This window comes from Bombus bifarius, unplaced genomic scaffold, assembly GCF_011952205.1.
Source record: "Bombus bifarius isolate JDL3187 unplaced genomic scaffold, Bbif_JDL3187 scf7180000008323, whole genome shotgun sequence".
Taxonomy (NCBI): Eukaryota; Metazoa; Arthropoda; class Insecta; order Hymenoptera; family Apidae; genus Bombus; species Bombus bifarius.
The window spans coordinates 125,543-150,924 of record NW_022884592.1 but is presented as its reverse complement, the minus strand read 5'-3'; the positions used below and the strand labels follow the sequence as shown (position 1 = coordinate 150,924).

The 25,382-nt window shown below is 36.3% G+C and overlaps 1 pseudogene; it reads left to right on the top strand.

The window, feature by feature from the left end:
* Positions 1-511: 511 nt before the first annotated feature.
* Positions 512-25,158, top strand: LOC117212568 (annotated as a pseudogene).
* Positions 25,159-25,382: the final 224 nt, after the last annotated feature.

Sequence of the window (25,382 nt, the reverse complement as noted above, 5' to 3'; positions counted from 1 at the left end):
GTGGTTAGACCGTGTCGCTGGACGTGGTCAACGCCTTCAACAGCATCCCGTGGGACAGGATATCCGGGGCCCTCGAATTTCATCGGATACCCTCGTATCTACGGGGTGTGGTCCGGGCGTTCCTCCGAGACCCGCGTATCGTCTACACCGTCGGGGGCGGAGGGATGACTGGGAGGGGTGTACACCGCGGAGCCCCGCAGGGTTCGGTGTTGAGCCCGTTGCTGTGGAACATCGCGTACGAGACTTCGAACGCCGATGCCTCCGAACTTGGCACTGGCGTGTTACGCCGATGACACGTTGATGCTTGTCTGAGGCACGGCATGGGGTAGAACCGTCCGCCTGGCGGAGCTGGCGGTGGCCTACGTGGTCGCCGAGATCAAGAGATTGGGACTGAGAATGTCCCCCAAGAAGTCCGAGGCAATGGTTTTGCTCCAGGGCCGATCACGGGACGCCTTCAGTGGGTTATCGCCTGAGGTTGGGGGGGGGGGCTGAGATCGGGGTCGAAACCAGCATGAAGTATCTGGGCCTGACCCTCGACAGCCACTGGACCTTCGGCGCTCACTTCGAGCGCCTGGCACCGTCTGTCGAGCCGACGGCGAACGCCTTAGAACGTTTGCTGCCTCGGCTGGACAGGCCCGACGTCGGTGTGCGCCGGCTGTACGCCGACCAAGGATCGAGGCTCCTCTACGGAGCTCCGATCTGGGCGGAGGACCTGATAACCAACCGTCGCAGTCTCCTAACGGTCAGGAGGCTGCACAGGATAGTGGCCATCAGGGTAGTGAGGGGCTTCCGCACCATTTCGACGGCAACAGCGGTGGTGCTCGCCGGGTTTCTCCCGTTCGAATTGCAGGCCCTGAGGTGTCGCGAGATTTATCTCCACACTCGGGGTCTGTCGGGCGAGGTCGGCCCGGTGGGCGCCGACGTTAGGGTTCAGGCTCGGCGGGCTTTACTCGAGAAATGGCGCGCCAGCCTCCACACGAGAGTGGGTGCGCCGGGGCTAAGGGTCCTCGGGGCCGTCCTTCCAAACTGAGACGTTTGGTTGGACGGCAGCGGGCCTTCCCTGACTTATAGGGTGACGCAGGTGCTCACCGGACACGGTTGCTTCGGTGAGTATCTGCACCGAATCGGGAAAGAGGCGACCACGCGTTGCCACCACTGCCATGCGGGCGTGGATTCACCACAGCACACGCTGGAATACTGCCCGGCGTGGGCGTGGCCGCGCCGCGACCTCATCGTGAAAATCGGATGGGACCTTTCGCCGCCGATGATCCTCGAGGCATTGTTGGTGAGCGAGAGAAGAAGGAGGGCCGTGACCTCCTTCTATGAGCAGGTAATGCTTCGGAAAGAGGCCGCGGAGAGAGTGAGGGTGCGGTACTCTCACCCCGAGAGGATTGACCGGCTAAAGCGCGGGTGAGGCCGTGGACACGTTTCAGTGAGACGCTCTAGGTCCGCCGCGCCCCCCGGTGGGGTTCAAACTTAAGCGCTGGCAGATCAGCGCCTCGGGGCCGCAAAGCATTCCGGTAGGGGATCCGGACTGCCTGGCACGGTGGCTCCGTTGACGAGGCGCAGTGTGACGTGACCGCACATGGCTCCATTAGCAGACGTACTGTGCACGGAGAGGCGCCCGGTGTGTCGTTCACATCGGTTCCCGGGCCCCTCTCGATCGCAGCCGGGACGGTCATCGTGGAGGTTTTAGTCGGTTGGAGTCCGGCACTACTACGCCGCTTTTCCCCAGAAGCAGGCTGGTGCCCGTGCGGATTTCCTCCACGTTAATAATAATAATAAAAAAAAAGATTTATTTGATAAACGATTTCCAGGATCTTCGTCGATATACATTTGCATGCGTCTCAGCACTCTCTTCGTCTCACCATCTTCCATATCACACTGCTAACAGAACAGTTACATTCATCTGTTTTTCGAGACGCCGCGCACACACAATACTTCCGCACCCATATTCACATATGTGTGTCACTACTACGCGGCCAATCTAGTCTAGCATACAAAGTTATACATATCTCAATAATCAGTACAATGTAAAAGTTATTAATACAAACTACGTAATTAAGAAAATATCTTTTGCTTTCCTTACGAAATATTATAACGCATACTAGATTTTAGATATTTTATATATTTGTAACTTTAGATTTTCCACGAACGCACAAATATCCCCAATCTAATAATAACTCCAGTGAAAATTAGATCAAATAAATGCTACGTAATTCAAAGGAAGCCACGTAATAAAACTTTATTTCGAGAATTTTATTTAAAATAAAAATAAAAATAAGTCACTATTTTTTACTTGTTACGTCGGGTAATACTCTACCTAAACCAGGCCATACACCGCGGGCCAGACGGGATCCAGATGTCCGCTCATCCTTGCTGCGTATCCTCAATATTCTTAAGGACCCGTCATAAATCCCAGTAATTGCTAGCTAAGGTCCTTCAGACTCAACAAACATCTGTTTTCCGAATCATTTCTAAAGACCATTGTCTACTACGGCTTGACAAGGGAAAGTTAGTTTTTCTCACGTACGATGCAACTTTCCTCCTACTAACCACTTTCTCTCGACGGCGGCTAAGACCCTTCCTAGTCCACCAACCTTCGTTTAATCAATTAACAACGAAGCCTATTTCCCTCACTCTCTTAGCCAAAATCGTCACCAACAAATCCGATGGTCCCGTGCGCTAGACACACCCATCCTTAGCTTTCCTCCGCCACAGCATCGTCACCGATTGGCACTGATTTTCCATCCTTCGAACAGTCAACATCCTTTGACCGGGAATACACCCGGTCACTCACTCATCTTATACATACGCACCAGCGTAACTATCTTTACAAGTTGTTAGAATAAACGGTGATTTATAACTTACCATACAGTGTTCATTGAACCACCTCTGTTATCTTAACCGAAACAGGGGAACGACTATTTCGCGGCGTCGATTAACCGAATCGTAGCGAGAATTTACGCCTCTCACTGACGCGTTTTCCTAGCGACCGCGTCTCTCCGCGAACGGTCGTAACACTACTAATTTATTGCTTTTATTTTAAAATTATGTCCTTTGACCCTCTAATCCTTTGAGATTTGAGTCCGCACATCATACGAGCAGTCCGAGATGTTTGAGAGCGATCCAGATATCGGAGTAATATGTTCTAATATAACGAATAACCACATTAAATGTCTAGAAACAAATACATTTTTAGTTGGTTACATTTTGCGTTTAACGTAAAAGTACTTTACAGGAATTTTATCATGTGTATCAATGTATTTGTTTATTCTATAAATCTGCAGTTTAAAAAAAATTAGAAAACATTTGCAAAAAAATTCGAAACATTAACTGTTTGCGGTCATAATTTCTGCGGGCATGGCTCTCCTAATATTACAATGCTAGGCAATACTCGCACTTTGACCGGAAATAGTTTAAGAATATGAATATTCCTTTGATCATGTTTGATTGAGGGAAAACTGAGAAAAGTAACGAAATCTATGATTTAAGAAAACTACAAATAAAATTAAATTGCAATAGAACAGTCTGTATACTTCCAAACAATACATACATACTACCGTGTAATCAGCAATTGCTGAAAATTTAAACAATTACAAGCAGTTTCAGAAGAGGACACTTTTCTCTTATAATTACAGAGATAAAGATTTCTAAATTTATATTTTTAAACATTTTATTTTAAAGAAATACTCCAAATTTTATTTCAAAATTTACTTTTAAACAACAGGAAGATTGAAATATTTTACGGTTGAATAATAGAATATTTGAATACGTGATTGAATAACTGAACACTTGAATATTTGAATACATTTCACAAATAATCAATATTTTTATATTTTTTATTTTTTATTTATATTTTATATTTTATATTTTTATCTTTTTATATTTCAATACTATATAATCGGCTTCGAACTGCGATATAAAAAATCTTTTTCTTCATATAAGATAAAAGGTCAAAAACGCATTAAATTGTTTACTGTTTATTTTTGACTTCACAATGTTGTAGCTGATGTCAATGCGAATTCAATGACTCCCTACTTAAAAATACGAGAAGAGTAACTTGAAATTATTTTTTTTATATAAAAGAACTATTTCCATTAAAGATCACTCATCACGGAAGACCAATATAATGAACAAACTTTGCTATCGTTATTGACGAAACTAAATTAACAAACTTTAAAAGCGAACGTACAATTATGTTAGTGATTCTTATACTTTTACACAGACATACATATCTGAAAAACGAAGAACGCTTGTAATCTTCTCTGAGCACTTCTTTTGACTGACTCGTAGCAAGCGCGATTTCTACGTTTATAGAGATTGTCGTTTCGTCGACTATCGCACGAACACAGACAGAAAACTGCTTTCCTGCCGATATGATCCGGCGACGCGGAAAACAAGCTAGCGGATAAAGCGGCTCCGCAAACAGAGGCATGTTTAGATACACGCGAACAAGTTCCTCATTCAATTTGACTTCGCCAACCTCGGCTTTGAGAACGTCCGATTCAATTAACCGTTACAACCGCCATCAACCAGCTACGAAACCGGCTAAACAACGCGAGAATCGTGTGACAAACGCTATTTTAACCGTCATTGTCATTGAATCCTACTTCTATACACATACAATTGCTTTATAACGATGATTATAATTTGTTATTTTATGTGAGGAGAAATGTTGAAGCTTATTCTATCGCAAAGAAGAATTTTAATATATCACAAGGAAAAAGGATTTTGATTTATTCTATTGATCGTATTGGATAATTGAACTTTCGGACGCTCGCGGGTAAACGCGATCTCGAAGAAGCGCGCCAACGGGAGTCGTAAATTCCCGTTACGATTTGACTAATCGACGCCACGAATTGTTCGATCCCTTATTTCTTTTGGAATAATAGGGGTGGTTGAGTGAATATAATGTTGCTATTAACAGGTTATTATATATTTTGAATGATCCAACAACTTCAATGTGATATAAGGTTGCGTATGTGAAATGACAACTACGAATGAGTACGATCTGACTCCTTTCGTGTTGGCGACTATAATGATGTATCTTCTGTCGATTGACTGTCTTCGACTTGTAAATTTTGCTGACTTGACTTCTGACTCTTGCTCTTCCTTGAACTGTGTTTTGACTCGACTGACTGATGAGATTTGACTGTTGCTTGAATGTTACTGTGGAACAAGTCTAGAGATGAAGCATAGAGATGTAGTGACTGCTCTGTAGGTATGAGAATAAGTCTAGAGATGAAGTGACTGCTCTGTCGTCGAGAGACCAAGTTGACTGTTCTGTCGTCGTGAGAACTAGTATAGAGCACAAGTTGACTTTCCTAGTGTAGTAGAAGAAGTCAAGTTCATTCTTGTGTCCTTACGGAGGAAAGCTCGGAGCGGGTGTCTTTGTTGTATGAAGAAAGCGGATTCGCTGCTCACACTTTTCGTTAGGAAAGTGGGGGTAACGATCCGCGATGCCCATTGGTTGTGACCAACGTTAGGAATAAAGATAGGAGGAAGAAGCCTCCTACCAATGTGGCTCGTGTGCAACATTGTTTATGGAGAAAATCAGCTTTTCCGTTAGATAACCATCCGCTTTCTCCGTAATTTGTAAGAATGTGTAATAAACCTAAGAACTGTTTTAAGTACCAGCTATAAACCGAAAATACTTGCAGGATTAAAGGTTCCTGCAAGCTAATAAGATTCAGTTTATGGTGGGGCCTTAGGTTTATTGAGGGTCTGTCTAGTGCTGCTTGGGCCTTGACGGTCAGACAATGAAGGACGTCGCACGAACCATTTCACGCGACGTAACAATAATGAAAATGATAACTAAAAATTGCAAATATGTATGTACCTGATGAAAGCCATTTCAAGCCATCAGAAATAATAAAGACTTTTTCAAAGAACAATACGAAATAAATGATTGCAAGTCTGACTGTTCATTAAATTAATCCTGTTACTGAAAGGCGAAATCTTTTGCTTGAAATTTTGGGGAAAGGAGAATATTTTTTGATTTTGAAGATTTTGATTAAGTATTAAACTTGTAATACTAACAAAATAATTGAATTCCCGATTCTTTATTAAATTGAAATATAAAATTCTTTGCTAGCAGAAATATGAAATCTAAAGGCTGTGTTTACCACCATGTTCATAGAGTTAGATGATGAAAACAAATTTTTCATCATTTTTGTGTGAGTGTTAAATCATTCAAAGAATTGGCAGCGAAGTTAAGCGACAAGATCATAGATATCGATCCTGCCACGCGACTTGCATGCAGTAGAACGTGGCATACCATCGATAGAAATGCTAGTTCTTACTTTCTAATAAATTACAACATTGATAGTAAATCTAATAATAGTAATACGAATAATTTTTCAACAACAAAATAATAATAAGCAATTGGTACAACTATAAATGATAGAAAAAAAATAATATAGTAAAGAAACTAAATTCTGTAAAAATGTTGCATCACCGTATATAAATAATAGTTACATTTCTTCAAAATTATTTGTACACAGTATTTAAAAAGTAAGAATAATAAGCAAAAACTACCATAGCGTGATTCTACATCTCTGAATCGGCGAAGATTTGTAAAAAAAAAAAAAAACAGTTCGTACAAAAACAATCTTGACGTTGAAATTCCAGGTCAATATTCTTTTATTACAGCGTATTTTACTCGTCATAAGAATAAGAAGTCTTAGAGGAACCATGGATCGCAACTTAAGAAAAAATGTTAAAATTTCAGTAACTTTCGAACTCACTTTATTTATAGTGTACTTGTATTCTACAGTCAGATGCAGAGAAAATATTATCTATTGTCCCTCATAGATACCACAGATTTACTATTATATATTCTATATTTTTCTTCCTTCTTTTCCTTTTTTTTTTTTTCTTTCCCGCTATTTAGACAAACCCGAACTCGTATTTTCTACATTTCAACCAAATTTCTTCCCAAGATTACGTATTGACTTTATATGATAAAAACCATATTCAAACGAATGTTTTAATTGTTCAACGGATATAATTCGTTCACTCGAACCATAAAGAATTTTTTTCCTCAAAGAAAAAAATCCACTAGCGTCTAACCTCATGAACGAGAGGCCGCATTTGAACAGCAAGTCCGTACCCTATCTACAGTGATTCAAATATTTCGTTTAAAAAATGGCAAACCGGTCGACCATAGTGACATGGAACACTATCATGTATGAAACAGATGGTGAGATGCCGTGGTATAACTTCACGTAGTTTATTTCGGTTAGGAGACGTGAGCGTAAAAATTGCAAATATGTTGCACTTGTTATCGATGTAGGCAAATATATGAGGCCAATAATGTGATTCTAATAATTTCTGCCCATACGTCGATGCCGAACCGTTTTTAATTAAATTTTTCGAGGGGGGGGGGGCCGATAATTGGCCTGGTCTTCTTTACGCCAATTAATGCGGAGTTGACCTGCATTCACATGTCGCGATATTAATCCTTGATCACCAAATTGTTAATATATTTAGCTGCTGAAAATAACATATCAGCTGCATTATCACGGTACCTTTTCTGCTCGTGAAGATCTTCCATTATTCTTGAATTCTGATATATTTCACTAGCTAATCTATCATTTTCTGCTGCTTCGTTAATATCACGCTATTTTTTCACTAAATGTAAATATAAATGTAAATATATGACGAATAAATTCAATTAAAAAATTATTGAAACATTAAAATTTTTTTCCCAGAGGACGGTTGAATTGCGAACCACAGTTCCTTTGAGATTTTTTATCCTTATGACGTGTAAAATATACGCTACAATAAAAAAAAGACTGACCTTGAATTTCAACGTCAAGGTTATTTTTGAACGGACTGTTTTTTACAAATTTCTACCGATCCAGAGGTATAGAATCACGCTATGATAGTCTTTACACTTATTTGTTATGCAGCCTGTATAATATTCGTTCGAATCTATCGATATCGTATTTTTGAATGTGGCACATGGATAGAGTTTCTTACTGTAATTGGCGATAATGAATTATAACAAAGTTGAGACCGTGAGGAAGTATTGACAATAGTTCGGGTTGTAAAAGTGTGTGTTTGAGAAGAGGCCGGAATGATTTATGCATGAGCATTTTGAATTATAGATGTGAAAGTATTTTGATTAAGAAGGATCGGCGAAAAGTATGTTCTTGGTGTTTGTGCGCGCGATTGTTATGAAGTATATAATAACTGAGAAAATGTAGGTATTTTGGCTGATAAGTAGAGCGCTGATAAAAATACATATTTTTAAAATACACATTCATATTTTTATGAGTATAATTAAAAGGATAGTACTTATACTAGTACTAGTAGAAAATTGATTTATTGATTACATATTGTAAAAAGTATTAGATTTTGGATATTTTATGTATTTTTGCATCTTCAAATTTCTCATAAATGCATAAAAATCCGCAATCTCTGATGAGTGTATAATAACGAATCATAATGAGTGTATGGTACTTTTCATTGAATAAACCTACGGTTGGTAGTAGAAAATAAAAAAATAGGTGTCTTCATCTATTGTTGTTGCTATTGGTGTATGTTGATTTATGTTGATAGGTATATTCATAAAATTTATCAAATATTCTTCAACCGTCTCTTTGCGGCAGTGTTTTGTAAATGGTTTATTTCAACTGTTTGTATTTGGACTGTGTATTATGTGTATTTGAAATGTTGTTGCGTATATTGTGCCTGTACGGAATGTCGCGTGTTGTAACAGAATTTTATCCTTTTTGTTGTATTGATTCCAAATTTTATTCTTGCAAGCTATTGTAAGAGTCAATTAAAATTTGTAGGTCGTAATGAAAATGAAATTTGTGTGACATATATTATTTACCTACATTGGTTGATTATCCCGACTTCTCTCTTCATATACTTCTCATAAACGAATCTTTAATATTTTTCCATTTAAATTTTATTTATTCAATTCAAGTTAAAGGTATTATTTTTTTGCGCATATTTAAGTAGTGAATATAACTTCAGGTCTACATTACAACTACAAAATGGGACAATTGCTAAAATTGTAAAAACAGTTTGTAGAGCTATTTGGTTTTACTTTAAATAGAATGTTTTACTGTATTTTCCAAATAGAAATAGTTAGAAATATCAGAGGGTTACTAAAATATATCAGTTTCTCAAACTGTCTAGAAGCCATAGTTGGCACATGAGAGTAATAAAATCCAAAATATCTGGATCATTATATTATAATTAAGAAAGATCTTTCTCTGTCATATCAGTTGAGGTAGTGAATTCAAATTATATTATTCCATTTCTCTCAAATATATAACTATCAGATTCTTTTCCGGCAGCTATAATATCTACATACCTTTTATAAAAACAGCTACATAGATTTTATAAAAAAATTTTGCATCAATGATCTAACAATGTCAAGAAATCAGACAGTTCCCAAAATGAAATCTATAATCATGCCGTTTGTGCTTATTGGCGACGAAGCTTTTATTCTTTCGCACAAAGTAGCTATTACACTACTAAACTATTACATTCATAAAATACGTATTTTAAATTATCGGCGTTTCGTAGAGTGTGCATTTGGTAGTCTATGGAATAAAGTGACAGTTTCAAATAAACCATTCAATGTAAAAGTATCTTCCGCTGTAGATATTATAAAATGTTGCTGCATTCTTTATAATATTTTTTTTGTAGTAGATAGGATTAAACTAGATACGACCGGAAGATCTCCTAACTACAAATGTATTATAATATGAAACTGAAAATTTAACTGCATCGAGACAAGGAGGTTTAAACGTAAATCGAATGAGAAATCATTTTGCTGCATATTTCTTTTGTGATAATGGAAAAGTGTCCTAGCAAGATCAATCTATCGTAGTGTTGACGTATCCAATTATTTTGTATAATTATGATTGAATAAAAGATACATATAGAACATGCAATTGTATTCGTCTATATTACAGTATAATATAAAAATTATGTTTTTTACAAAAACAGAGTGTTCGGAAATACTGAATGAGTGTCAACTTTTGCATTTGTTTGTTACATACATATAATTTTTAAAAAGAACAAATCTTACTAATAACATTCCTTTCGGTATCAGGTATTTCTTTGGTATGTAATTACTCGCATGCTTAATCCACACCAACTGTTTTTATTCTTATCATAGTGCTTCGCAAGATACATTCTATATTTTGGGATACTTGCAAATTTCCTCAATAAACAATTCTATGACCAAACGATCCATAATCCGAATGTACAAAGTATCCAATATTCAACGCGATGTTTGGTCTTTGCAATGTACGACAATTCTGCGATTCGGTAAATGACGTGCAATCATAGCGGTAATCTCTTGTCAGTTGTGATATGGTAAGAATTGCACGCCCGTGTGTATTGCATAACTAAAAACAAGGACCTGTCGAATCGTTCAGAGACACCGCTGCGAGATCGCGCCGTTGTTGTACGTTAACCCATCTACATACTTATCTATTTAAGTTCCTACATTTACCTTAGCAACGACAATAAATGAGATTTCATTTGTTTTCCAGAAAATCACTTCCGTTGTCACTTTACATTGTCTTCACATCACAATACACAATATGTCCCTTGGTGGGGGTAAGGTTTATAATTTCATAAGTCAGAAGTCATAAGATGTGATTTACAAATCGACTACTAACCATAGAACACTGTGATCACTGTATGCGTAAAAACATATATATGGTATACATATTTTGTTTATTATTTTTACGCGTTTATAATACGTAATTATATGCACGTATATATACATATATATGTTTGTACATATATATGTCGGGTTCGCATTATGATTAGGGTTAGGGGCGTGAAACGAATCCTCATTTGGACTACACATTGTTGCTGTGCAATGGAGAACACATTGACTAGTGCAAATACGACTATTACAGAATTTGACAGGTAACCGCGGTAATCGGACACTCGAGAAGCTAATGACAATGACTCTAGGTCCAACAATGAATCCGCGGTCAACAGGGTAACAGAATGCGCTTTCTTCCAAAGCCCAAGTCGTACTCGACTTGCTTGGCTACGATGCAACTATTACTAAGCCAACTCTTTGTTAAAACGCGAATATCCACCGAGCGTAAAGACGATAAGTCACTCGCTAATACGACCTCACGAGAGAGATTGAATTTCCGTCGCGATAATGCTGCAGAGGAAAACTATGATAGGGTGTATCTAAGGACACGAGATCATCGAATTCGTCGAGGATAGCCTTCGTTCAGAAAATGAGGGAAATTGACGTTGCTGTTAATTGGTCAATTTCCATGTTGGTGGCTAGAAAAGGATGCTAGCCGTTCTTGAGGGAAGGTTGTTAGCGGGAGGCGGCGTTCGTTGAAAAATAGATCTCCCTTATCTTCCCGTAGTTGGAACAAAGACTGTTTGTCTCTTTGAAGGACTTTAGGTAACTAAATCTTAATGTTTACAACGGCCCTCGGGCTGAGAAGAACATGTACTGTGGAGACGCGTCGGCATCTGGTAACCATCATACCCGAAGAATAGGGTGTGCGTGTGGCGAGCCACGGGACAGAAACCGTTGGAATGTTTACTGTCGCGTGCCGCTACAAATATTTCTTTTAAGGAGAGTTATAGAATTACTCCATATCTTTGTTAGACAAAGCGGTCATCCCGTGACCGCGGCTACGTTCGGCGACTGATTGTCGCCTTGAGCCCAAGCTCATTATCACAAATCTCAAACAAATACAATTGGATAGAATGACAACAATTGTTTAATTATGGCTATGGTAGACTTTAGATTACAATTTTACGGATTTTCCCGAAGTTCCAAAGGGAAGGCTTCGGTGTCCTTTCATCTCCGACACATACATAATATATATAACTATACACCACGGCCGTATCCCACGCGTATATGATCGGCTTTTTAATTACTGTTTTTCGTTAATGGGCTAAATAAGGCGTGCCTATCTGGCTTAATAACTAAAGATAAAATAAGCCAACTTATCAATATTGCTTATCGTTTGAATGATATTACTATTTGTCTGTAATCAAACAAAAATGGTTAATCACATTTAGAAAGAGCAAAAACTTATAAAAAGCTTTTAATGCTAGTGCATATATCCACGCTTACATTATGACAAACGCTGAAAAACAAAATAGAAAAATACGAAACAAAATAAATGATTAAATTAAAATAAAATTATAAAGGAAAATATATAGTAAAGGAAGGGTGTTGGGGAGTTCCATGTGTATACGATCATGTTTCATACGCAACTTAAACGCAGTGATTGAAGTGCTTACTGCTTGGCAGACTAATTGAGAAACTTTTGCCTTATACTAAAAGTCTTACTTCCACGACAAGAGTTGCCAGATCTGTATGTAATAACGTGTATACGCCCTGCCTCAGATACAGATTCATTATAATTTTTAAGTTATCGCGTTTATGACATTAACGTTTTTAAGTAAATCATATACATATGTTTGAGAAAAATGAAAATATTTTATTTCACATAATGTAAATAAAGAATTAAGACAAACTAACTTAGTTAGACGTTGTATTGATAATTAACATGTCGCGTATTTCGATAGAATACACGGTACGCGAAAAAATTCACATAAGTTCATAGCGATTCTTACTGCAAACTGCGTATCGTCAACAAAGAGCGTTTGCGTATCAAGAGCTCCGCACTCAAAGAATCAATTATTAGACAAACCACTAGAAAACCTTCTTACAACCAAAAGTTAAATTCTTCGATATATAAGAAGCAAGGGAAAAAAATAACGAAAGCGCGGCGTCCACAGGACTTTTCTCATGGAGAATACCCAACTACGATTACACACAATTTAATTGGATGTTTCAGTTTAAATTTAATTGGAAAGCTTATTGTTAAACGATATGGTACAAGAGGTAGGAGTTAGACGAATAACAAAGTTTCCTAGTTAACGAATGCTAATTTTAAAGGAATATTCAAACACTCGCGCGCGCCTTGTAAAGTATTCCAGCATCCTCTCGACTCTTTTAACGACGCGAATTTAATGAACCGGCCCGTTTCGAAGCGCCACTTACGACCGAGAAAACGGGAAGTTTAAATGTTAATGCGACTCCGTCGTGAAGGCACTCGTAAAACGATGATAGACAAACGAAGAATGCATGATTTCGGAAGAAGAAGATGTCGAAGTGGTTATCACTTCTAAAAAAAGGAAAAACTCTACATGATCTGTTTAGTCTTCTTGTAGTTTTTTTTTTTTTGCAATAAATTAATTTGAATGGAAAAGAGAAAGGCGGCTGGCAAATGTACTTGTAAAGACATCGACAAATTAATTTTCAGATATTTACGACAAGAGTTAGAAAAATATTAAGAGATAATTTGTAAATTTGAGAAATTTGTAGGGATGTAGAGTTTTAGGGAGGGTGTTGAAGTGGTTACCACTTCTAAGAAAACTCTACATCTGGTCTTTTTAGTTTTCTCAAGCACTGAAGCCATCGACAGCGCGTAGACAAAAGACTGCGACGAAGTCAGACCATAAACACGTTCAACACGTTCAATAAACACGTAAACATACAACGACGTTAGCTTCGGGGTTTTCAGTTATTGGGTAACACAGCTAGCGTGCGGATCTAGACCAGCTCAAATTGTATTCTTACTTATAATTACATTTCTATTTAAATATATGTGGCGGATCGGTATCAACAGAATGCCGACAGGTCGAGGCATCAACGCGGCATAACACCTCCCGGGCGACCCGCGGGTACCAACCGTCAACACCAGAGGGCTACTACGACGACAAGGAGTCTGTCTATCTCGCTAGCGGTCGAATATACGGGCGCACGATACGAATACCGCACCTAGCGAGACTCCTACGTCTAAGGCAGGGACTACCGGGCATAGCCTTACTGACGAGTCCACCGGTAGTCCCGAGACGAAACGTGAATTCTCTTTTCACCTGGAAGCAACTACACTTCCTACATATATTTTCTGCCTTACAATTTATCCACGAGTTTTCTCTGTTTACACATCGAATAATCTCAAAAGAAGAAAAATACGACAATAAGGGAAAAGAAGAAGAAGTAAGAATCTGCTGATAATTGTGCTTTCCATCTATCACGTTCTTTTCGCCATCGTATTTTGAAAATTGTATAAAAAATTCATTCTTGTAGTCCTCCGGAAACTGATTCAGCATTCAAAAAGAATAAAAGAAGATCATATGAATGTATAATAAGATTTGGATGAGGAATGAAAGATATGTACAATGGCTCACGAAAGTACCTGAACAAACTTTAAAATAAAATAACTTATTTTTTAGATTGGGGCAAACAGTTAGGGTTTCTTTGTGAAGCTAAAAAAATTTCAAGAAAATTGCAATTGGTCGAAATTGTGAGAATGATAGTAAAAGTCTTTCTTTACAGCTTTTTTATCTAAGCCTCTAATGAAAATTTAAAACATACGTTTTGTAGATTTACGTCAATTATATACATACTGACATCAGAATTGGTTAACGAGTGCTAATTGCGCTGCGAGCTGCAAACTGTTAAAAATAATGAAAACGACTTTCGATCTAGAACTACGATACTAAATCTAAAGATTTGATCGATGTCTGTCACTTCCTTCTATATCAGCTGATTTCGATTTATTTCAGGTCGTAAATTGGTTTTTATAATTTATAACATTAAACAATAATTGTCCTTATTGAGATTTTTAATTTCATGAAATATTTATTTAATGAAAATAATGAACTATTTAGTGGAGCTTTGGTAAATTGTACCAAATGAACTGTTCCTTTTTAATAATTGCCTTACCCGATAGTCCTATTTGAGAAAATCGTGCTTATTTGTTGTGCATACACACCAATGTATTCAATTGCATATAGGTTCAAATAAATACAGTGCCCTAGTACATTCAAAAAGATGTTTGAATTAGAGTAAAATGAATATTAAAAGCAAAAGAAGTATTGTATTGTACATATATATTCTTTAAATATTGATGATTATAATTATTCTTCTAAGGACAACTAGAAACAACTAGAAAAATCTTTAATCAACGAAACGTTATTAGTATCTGCCTAAAAGATCTGTATCTATATAAAGAGTTTTTAACGTCACAACGAGCTGTATAACTGTAACAACTTAAAAAAAAAAAAAAACACTGAGAAAGATTTTTAATATAAAACAACAGATTTAACTGAAGAGAATCGAGATATTGGTACCTAACATTCGAAGTGACGTTATACGTAGTTTCTTGTTTTATAGAATATCATTTTCTTTTCTACAAACAAATAAAGTTTTTAATTTCTAAGTTTCTTTTCCAAATATTTGATTATGTAGTATGGAAATATTTTTAATACCAAGTATTATTTGTTTTGTTTACGAATTAATCGAATTTTTAATTCTTTAAGTAATATTAACGAACTTTAAACAATAAAAGTATAAATTTAAAGAAAAGCACTAGAAAAATTTAAATCTTTATCGCCTTAAATATAAGAAAGTCTCATTCTAAATTCCAGATTAAAAAAACTAAATGAAAATCTCAGTGAGAGAAAATAAATTTTGGAAGTTTTATATTTAGTCTTAAAATTTTCAATTTTAGTTATCGTCTCTAATAACCATATTTACATATATATATGGAGTTCATGCGACGTTAAGACATAATAAAATAAAATGTGAAGAAACAACGCGGCACTAACGGCATGAGCGAAGGTTCCGATGAAGAACACAGGTTAGAATTACAGCTTACTTAGGATCTTACTATTAATGTTTACGAACCAACCAACGTAATATAGACTCAACAGGTACGGAACGAGAATAGAATAATACCTTCGAAAAGTTTTCGCTCATTATGGATGCACTTTCCGCAAGGGAAAGATTCAACGCGACTAGAAACCACGAAGATCTCGTATTCTACGAGAATCTTTGGGGAACAAGCGAATAACTGTGGAACGATGTTTCAAACTAGCTCGGGAAATGGAAGGAGAGATTTGTTTGGCTTCAGGGTTCCTACCACGAGAAACAAATATTTGAACAAGATCGTTGAAGGAAAGGTATACAATTTTTAGATCGTTGGCGCGTTAGCGATTTGTAGGCGGTATAAAAAGTTTTTGATTTAAGAAGAGAGATAAAAATAATAATACTTTATTAAATGCAACATTCTATAGATATGTCCGATTAGTTTCAACACCTTTTAAAAAGTGGCCTATTTTATGACTTTATAGTCTACGTTATGGTTCCATAATGTTGCATTGTTAATGTAGCTGTAAGATTCTACGTGAAATATTTTCCTGTCTAAAACATATATTTACTGTAACGTTATAATATAAATAACAATCTGAATAATAAATGCCTATATGACTTTTCGAATTTTTAAACTTCCAAATTTCCAAATTTTTTAGTTTTTACAATTTCAAAATTTCAAATCCTTTAATTGTACAATTACTAAGCGTCTACATTTTTTATTTTTCAAATTGCCAAATTTGTATATTATCTAGTTTTGAACATGTAATAATTACATGTAACAATAACACTGCAATATTATGAGCACCATTGACTCACACTAAATTATACGTATTAGCACTTTTTCCCTTGGCATTCTTCATTTTCTCCATACAATCTTCAACCTCTAATTACCCTATATATTCTCTCTTCAAGAACTAACTAAACCTCTACTTCACAACTAACGATGATATCTCCACAAACAGGAAATGCTAGGATCCTAGAATTTCAACTAGAATTTCAAAATCTTCTCAAAGAATTTTTGAAAGCAATTTACAACGAAGTGCGAAAACCTGCATGCGAAGACCAACAATTTCGCAACAACTATCAGCGGTAGTTGGAAGCCTAGCGGGCCCATATTAATGCAATCGATCTTCTCGAAACCAAACCCACGCCCACTGGCACCACTGTGCACGTACACACACGTGTTTGTGCGTGTATATGACGCAAGGGCAGCACAGTGTTTTGTCCATAAGACCGTAAACAATAGCGGTAACCAGGTCAAGATAGCGGACATATGCATACAGGCGAAATTAGTGTACAGGCAATATGGGACGTGGAAGACGAACAAGAAACGATCCGAATGTAATTAGAATTAATTTATAACTGGCTGCGTTGTAATCGAAAACTGGTTCAACTATTTAATTAATGGTAGGCTAAAATAGTATCGACTCAACACGGTAATTTCTGTCCTCAAACGATTGAGACTCGATACAAACTCTAGACTGTAGACACATTCACCCTTCGTATCGCTTTGTGACTCCACGAAATCCAGTTAACAGCGATGTTGTTTGATGTAATTTGATACGATGTTGAAGGAAAATTTCTGAGGAAATGATTACGATTCCAAATTTCATTTTCACAATTTCTGTAGTCATATTATAGTGCTACTAAATGATATGAAACTTAATATACTTGGACTTAATTAATTAGTGTATGAGTGCTATAATAAATGTATTGATGAACAAATATATTTTGTAGCCACATTATCTGTGGTTGCACATGTCTATAGACTAAAAACTACCAATCTCGTGATGAGATTAGTTAAATAAGTTGAAATACGAAATAGCATTTAATTATTAGTAATGCACGTAATAATTAGTACTGCACGCCGATTGGATAATTTTTACGAATCCAAACTACCAATCAGTGTGTCTTGTATCGGTCACCTCTGTTAAGGAAATTCGAGGATTTGGGAATACAAATAATTGACTATATTTCCCACACAACAGTTATACATCTATATTACACTCTGAAGAACGTCTTGCACGCACGCTTGTCGCCAACTGACTATCCTAGATTCTTCTAACATCTGGCAACAGTCTTTTGTCTCCACTAAAACCTTGACGCCCTCTAACCCTTACACACACACTCTCATGTACAGTGTAAATGTATCACTTCCCTAACACGCCTCCTTACATTTATACTGTACACTTAATTTTATTTACATACTTGTCGAATTAACAAAATATTTAACATTTATCGCTTTATTTACATTTCTCTTATTTTACATTCATCCATGACCTAAACCTTTCAAATTTCTCTCTACACAGTGCCTTCGTAAAAATATCCGCAGTGTTTTCTTCTGTACTTACTTTTATTATGTTTATCTTATTTTCCTTTACGTACTCGTGAACGTAGTGGTAATGAACTTCGATGTGTTTAGAATTTTTTGTAAAAGTTCCGTATTTTGCTATACTCATTACTCCAGAGTTATCCTCATAGATTTTTACAGGGTTATTGTCTACATTTACATCGAAGATTTTCATTAGTTCTCTGATAGTCATTACTTCGCTCACCGCTTCCGATAGAGCTACATACTCTGCATACGTCGAGGCTTTTGTCACACACCTTTGTTTTTTAGACTTCCATCCAATTACATTTCCATACAATCTAATTACATACCCAGAAGTCGATTTCCTATCTATATGATCTCCTGCCCAATCAGCGTCCACATAACAATCTATCGTTTCGCACTTTTCATTTCTTTTATAATGTAGCCCTAAATCTCTAGTCCGGTACAAATATTTCAATATTCACAAGGCATATTTAAAATGTGTCTCGTTACAACAATCTTGAAATCTACTCAGATAATTCACACTATAACTTATATCGGGTCTGGTATTTACACTAATATACAGCAATGCGCCAATTAAATTCTTGTATCCAATGTCCTCTCTATTTATCTCAGCTTTTTCAATTTTTAAGTTGGTCTCCATAGGTGTACAGTACAATTTGCTATTATGTAATTTATATTTATTTGCTAATGATTCTATGTGTTTCTTTTGGCTTAATCTCATTTCATTTTTTAAATAATCATACTCTATATTTATTCCAAGATATTCTTTTACTTCACCTAAATCTTTCATTTCAAATTTATCAGTTAATAATTTTTTTACACTTTGTATCTTCCCTTTGTTTTTACTACAAATCAACAAATCGTCTACGTATATTAACAAATAAACAACATTTTCTCCCTCTCCATAAGTATATAGGCACAACTCTATATTGTTCTTTTTAAAACCTAATCTCGTCACATACTTATCAAAACACTCATACCAGTCCCTCGGACTTTCTTTTAACCCATAAAGCGCTTTCGATAATTTACAAACTCTATTCGTTCCGTCCGCATATCCCTTTGGTTGATTTACATATACCTCCGAGGTTACTTCACCATTTAAAAAGGCAGTTTCTACATCCATTTGCTCAATTATTAATCCATTTTGACAACAATATGATAGCAATATCTTAAAGGTCTGATTACTCGCCACTGGAGAATATATGTCATCGGCTACGTTTCTTTGTTGAAATCCCCTTACCACTAATCTAGCCTTATACCTGTCCTTTGATTTTTTCGTGTAAACCCATTTTACATCTAATACTTCTTTGCCTTTTACCCTTTCTACCAATTTCCAAGTTTTATTCTTATAGAGACATTCTATTTCCTTATCCATAGCCTGTTTCCAAACTTCATTATTTTCGCAACAAATCGCCTCCTCAAATGTACGAGGGATATCTACTTTACAATAATTTGCATGAATCTCGCAAATATTTTCCTTTTCTGGATACCTTACTGGAGTTTTCTTAATACGTGTAGATCTCCTAGGAGTGTTTGAGCTTTCAATACTACTATTATTTTCATCTTTCCTACCTTCTAACTCTTCCTTATCCATACCAACCAATGAATAGTTATCTTCGCTATCATTTCTATCTGCCTCTGATGAATTTTCCTCAAAACCGATACATTTAGTGTCTGTCTCTATGACCTCTAGCATTGCTATAGCTATGACATGTCTAGCTATTGTTATTTTCCCACCTAATAAAACTCTGTATCCTACTTCACTATATCCTAATAGAATTCCCATATCTGCCTTCTTGTCCCATTTGGAAACTCTTTTTTGTTCTGGCCTTCTTACAAAAACTTTACTTCCATATAGATGTAGATTTTTAACACTTGGTTTTTTCCCGAAGAATATTTCAAAAGGTGTCTTTCTTTCTATAGTATTCGCTAATATTCGATTTTTCAAGTATGCCGCTGTACAAACTATTTCCGGCCAGTACCTTTTATGTACTTTCGCTTCCGCTAACAAGCAACGCGCCATGTCCATCACTGTTCTATTATACCTTTCCGCTGTCCCGTTTAATTCATGTACGTATGTTGGGCAATTATTTATTCTTATACCTTTATCCCTAGCAAATTTATAAATTCGATTATTTAAATATTCTTTACCATTATCGCATCTTAATATTTTTAACCTCTTGCCCGTTAAATTTTCGGCTTCATTTACGAACTGTACGAAAGAATCAAAGACCTCATCTTTTGATTTTATACAATAGATCCTAGCTATTTTACTATAATCATCGATAAATGAAATGAAATATTTTTCTCCATTGAATCCGGTAGTCTTAAAGGGACCACATACGTCCGTATGAATAATTTCCATTATTTCCCTAGCCTTAGTTCGATTATTTTTGAAAGGTAAGTTATGCATTTTGCTTTCTATACACACCCTACATTTCAAAAGTTCCTTTTCAAATTCTTTCGGTATGCCAGTCACTAGCTGCTCTTTACCCAGAATCTTTAAGTATTTAAAATTTACGTGTCCTAGCATCCTATGCCATCTTTCCTTTTTACTCATACCACTACGTTCGGCGCTGTTTACTAAGTGCTTCTTCCCTTTCAATATACTTTTTATTCTATATGTCCCATTCTCTTTGAACGCTACAGCTGTAAATTTATTATCCTCATCTATTACTTTCGCAATATTTCCTTTGGAAATAACCGTATTCTTATTGTCTGTTAGTTTACCTAAACTAATCAAATTTGCGGACATTTCTTTCGCGTAAAATACTTTCCTCATATTTATTTCATTTTGTTTTCCGAATGCTTCAAAATAACTTATAACATTCCCAACTTTTGTCGCTTTTATCGGTCTATTATCGCCTAAATATATATTTACCGGTTCTTTTAGGTCGATAGATTTATCGAAATAATTTATATTATTAATTATGTGATCGGTACAACCGCTATCTAATAGCCACACTATTTCGTTCTTACTTATTTCATTCGTCTCACTGCTGTTTGCTGCGTGCGCCGTTGCTGTCCATATGCCTGCTCTTGAGTTTCCATGCTCGCCCGTGCCGGTTCTTGATTGACGATGAAAGTTTCCACGTCCTCTGCTCGTATTGCCTTTGTTCCCTCTTCCTCTGTTTCAACCACGTGTTGGCCCATGCCAATAGCCGTTACTGCTTCCCGCTTGGACGCCATTTTGACACTCTCTCGCAAAGTGTCCTAATCTTCCACATCTGAAGCATCCTTCCTTTTTTGCAGAAAAGGCGTTGGTTTGCCTTTCTCCTCGATTGGATTTATTTTTCTTCTCTGCTATCTCTATTTTATTTTTTACATACGCTACCGTTTGATCCTCTTCTTTCAATGCGTCTATTATGTCCGCTATGTAGCTGTATTCTTCGGGTAACGTATTCAACATGTAATTCAGCTTTTCCCTCTCACTTACTTGTGCGCTCGCACCTTTTAATTCATTGTTTAATTTCTCAAAATCGTTAAAGAATGATGCTGAATCACTGTAGTTCTCCGGTCTTATGTTTTCCAATCTCTTTCTGCATACGATCTGCAGTGCCGTCGACTCTTTCAAGTACATTTCATCGAACCTTTTTATTATATCACACGCCGTTTTTCCTTCCCTAACATACTCCAATTGTCTGTTCGATATTGCACTATAAATTATATTTATCGCCTTCAAATCCTTTTTGTCCCAGTCTTCATCGTCTCTTTCGTTCTTCATTCTAGTTGTAACAACCTCGCATTCCTTATATTTGAGAAACATCGTGATTCTTTGCTTCCACATTCCATAATCCTCACCATCGAATATAGGTATCATGATTTCCGATCTCTCCATTTTAATTGATTCTTCTTTTTTTTCTTTTCTTACTCAAGCGTTCCTACGTGCTCGAAGTATATTTTTTTTCTCTGAAAGTTTTTTTTTTCTTTACTGAAAACTCACTCGCAAGATCGTAACCACGCACTAAATATCTTGCAAAACTAGTAACCACGCTCTGCTACCATGTTAAGGAAATTCGTGGATTTGGGAATACAAATAATTGACTATATTTCCCACACAACAGTTATACATCTATATTACACTCTGAAGAAAGTCTTGCACGCACGCTTGTCGCCAACCGACTATCCTAGATTCTTCTAACATCTGGCAACAGTCTTTTGTCTCCACTAAGACCTTGACGCCCTCTAACCCTTACACACACACTCTCATGTACAGTGTAAATGTATCACTTCCCTAACAACCTCCTCCCTTCCTCTGTCATTATCTATGGAAGGGAGTAGAACGGTTTCTCGTAGTAAAGGTACGCGGCAGATAATTTTTTTGGCGACGATACGACGGATAGATCTTCCAAGATTTTACCTTTCGATTCCTACATCATTACAAACTGACTCTTCGGAATTTCTGGTTTATGATGTTAGATATTTGAGCTTAAATGTAATTTATACTCTTTCCTTATTAATTTGTAGATATTTTAGTTTATCGATTTTTTATCCAAATTTCACTTCCTATGTAGACGTATGATATCACAAAGCACACAGAGTGATTATTGTACTTAAGAGACACAAGTTTGGAGTATTAAGTGTTAGTTTTGTATCCCTTTACTATCCCCGTTTAATTTAATTTCCACTCCTTTCTTTCTTTCCAACTCTTTACTTTCCGCTTAATTTTTCAACATGTCATACGTTGTTCAGAGTTTGAAATACGAGACACGAAAATCTAAAAGTTCTACTAACAATACTACTTAAACAATACTAATTTTCGTCGACAGTATGAAACCAGATATACGAAACAAAGAAGAGTCTATACTCAGAAGAAAAATGAAAATCTAACAATTTTGTTACTTATTAATTTATCTGAGAATCTCAGAAAAAAGTAGTACAAATAATAAAAGAGAATATTATGGGTAAAATTAAGCTTCGATTGTTCTGCTAAAAATATCCATGCTTTGATTTAAGTGTACTTTTAAAAATAGATTCGTTTTAGATAAAAACACAATTTAGTAGGATTTTCAAGGATTTAAAATTCCTTTGATATTTTTTTGCTTTTCCTAGAAATACGTGCAACGTTGCGATAATATTTTTCTTGGTGTATATCACGGTACATGATTTTTAATTACGCGTTGTTTATATTGTTCTCGATTACTCAATACAGACGTTTTCAAAAGTATTTTCAAAACGTTGGGTCGCAAATATTTATTTTCTCTTGCCATAGATTAAGTGACTATCAAGAAACAATCGAATAGCTTAGAGAAATACAATTAATCCAAATGAAAAATGGTACGCAAAACATAAGAAACAGATAATATATGTCAAAATAATAGGTAGTTTGGGTTAGGTTCGAGGAATATGGAATAATATTCTAACTTTCGAGTCACCAAAAATTTCTTATATTTACGGAGAATTTATTTTTAAAATTCCAGTCAACTCGAAACACGGATGTTTTCGGAAATAATGTATAAGTTTCAATAAAAAAATCTATTTTTAACATTAAGCTATACACGTACATTATCACTCATAAATACATACGTGGACGCTTCGGTCGATTTATTTGAATAATATACAAATATTACTAAGATATATAAATTAATGGCAAACTAATTATGCAAGAGCGAAGATATTTACTAGCACAATTATGATTATGACAGAATTTGACAAGTAACCGCGGTAATGAGATACTCGGGATGTGAATGGCAAGATCTTAGACTCAATAACGAATCCACGGTCAACGGGATGTCGAATGCGATTTCTTCCACAGTCTAAGTCGAACTCAACTTACTGATCCACGATCCGGGTGTGACTCAACGTACTTGTCCACAGTACAAGTAGAACTTATCTGACTGAATCTCAGTCCAAATGGAATTGCCTTTATATACTCCTCTCCGTACCTCTCTGTACCCCTCGGGTCAATCTTTGTTTTTAAGGAGAGCTATTTAATTACTCCATACCTCTCTTAGGTACACGTCCCTCCCGTGGCCGTGGCTACGTTCAGCGACCCGTTATGTCACTTCGAGCCCAAGCTCACTGTCATAAAATCTCGGGCACTCATACTCGGATTAAATCATAAACAACTATTCCTCAGTTTTATTATTTAAGTAAAGCTATAATAAAAAATCTGGACTAAAGTATTGGGGACCTTCCCCAACATTCCAAAAGAAAGGTCCCGATGTCCTTTCATCTCCGACATATATATAAACTTCCAAAAGTAAACATTCATCTGGAAAATATAAATTAAAAAGGGTATATCATAATATACATATGATAACACAATTTAAGAAGTGTTACTGTCACGTCTCGCGCTCCACACGAGCCGTAACGTCAATGCCGTTAACTTGCGAATAGCACGAGCACAACTCTAGGCGAATGGAATTAAAAAAACAGAAAACTTAAAGGAAATAAAAGACACTACGCGTATAAATACTTTAATATCGCAATAAATCAATAAATAAATACACAACATACAACATTATAAACAAAAGAAAAATTTAGAAATAAAAGAAAAAGCATTAAAAAGAACAGCAAGGTATGAAGAGAAGGCCTTAGAATCAAAAAAAGGAACTAGTAAAGGAGTGTATAAAGGAAAGAGAGAGAAACTGGGGTAATGGCCAAGAAGGGAAAAGAACAAGAAAGAGAAAGAAGGGACTAGAAGAGGTGAGAAATGGAGGGACGCAGATAGAAGCAATAGAAGAGCAGGAAAGGATGACAGCAGACCAAATTATAAAAGAAAGAAGAAAGAGAGAAGCAGAAGAGAGGGGGAAAAGGATAAGGGAATCCAGATATAACATACATTACAGAGATATCGTCAAAGACGAATTACCAAAGTACTTAGAAGGGAGGATAAAGTGGAAGGACAGAAGAATATTAGCAAGATTCAGATGTGGAAACGAGACCAAAGCAAAGGAATACTGGAAAGAAGACGGGGGATAAAGATGCAGACTATGCAGAAGGAAAGAAGAAGACCTGAGACATGTAATAGAAGAATGTGAAATAACGGGAGGACCAAAGGACATAGAAAAAGCACTAAATGAGATTGGAGAAGGTCTAACAGAACTAAAAGCAATAATAGAGAGGAGAAAGGCAATACAAGACGGAGAGAAACGACAAGAAGGATGCACAGCAAGGAGGCTAAAGACCAAAGTTGCAATAGTTTTCAGTCATTAGTTGCTAATTTGTAGTTTCTAGTTTTAGTTTTTAGAGGTAGAATAAGTAAGGTAGTGCAATAGAATAGAGTATAAAAGAGGTAGACATATAAGAAGAGAAATAGACATAAGAGATGTAAAATCGAAAGTTTGTCCAAAGCCGAAAGGCACGGACTAAGCAATAATAATAATAATAATAATAATTAGTTCGGTC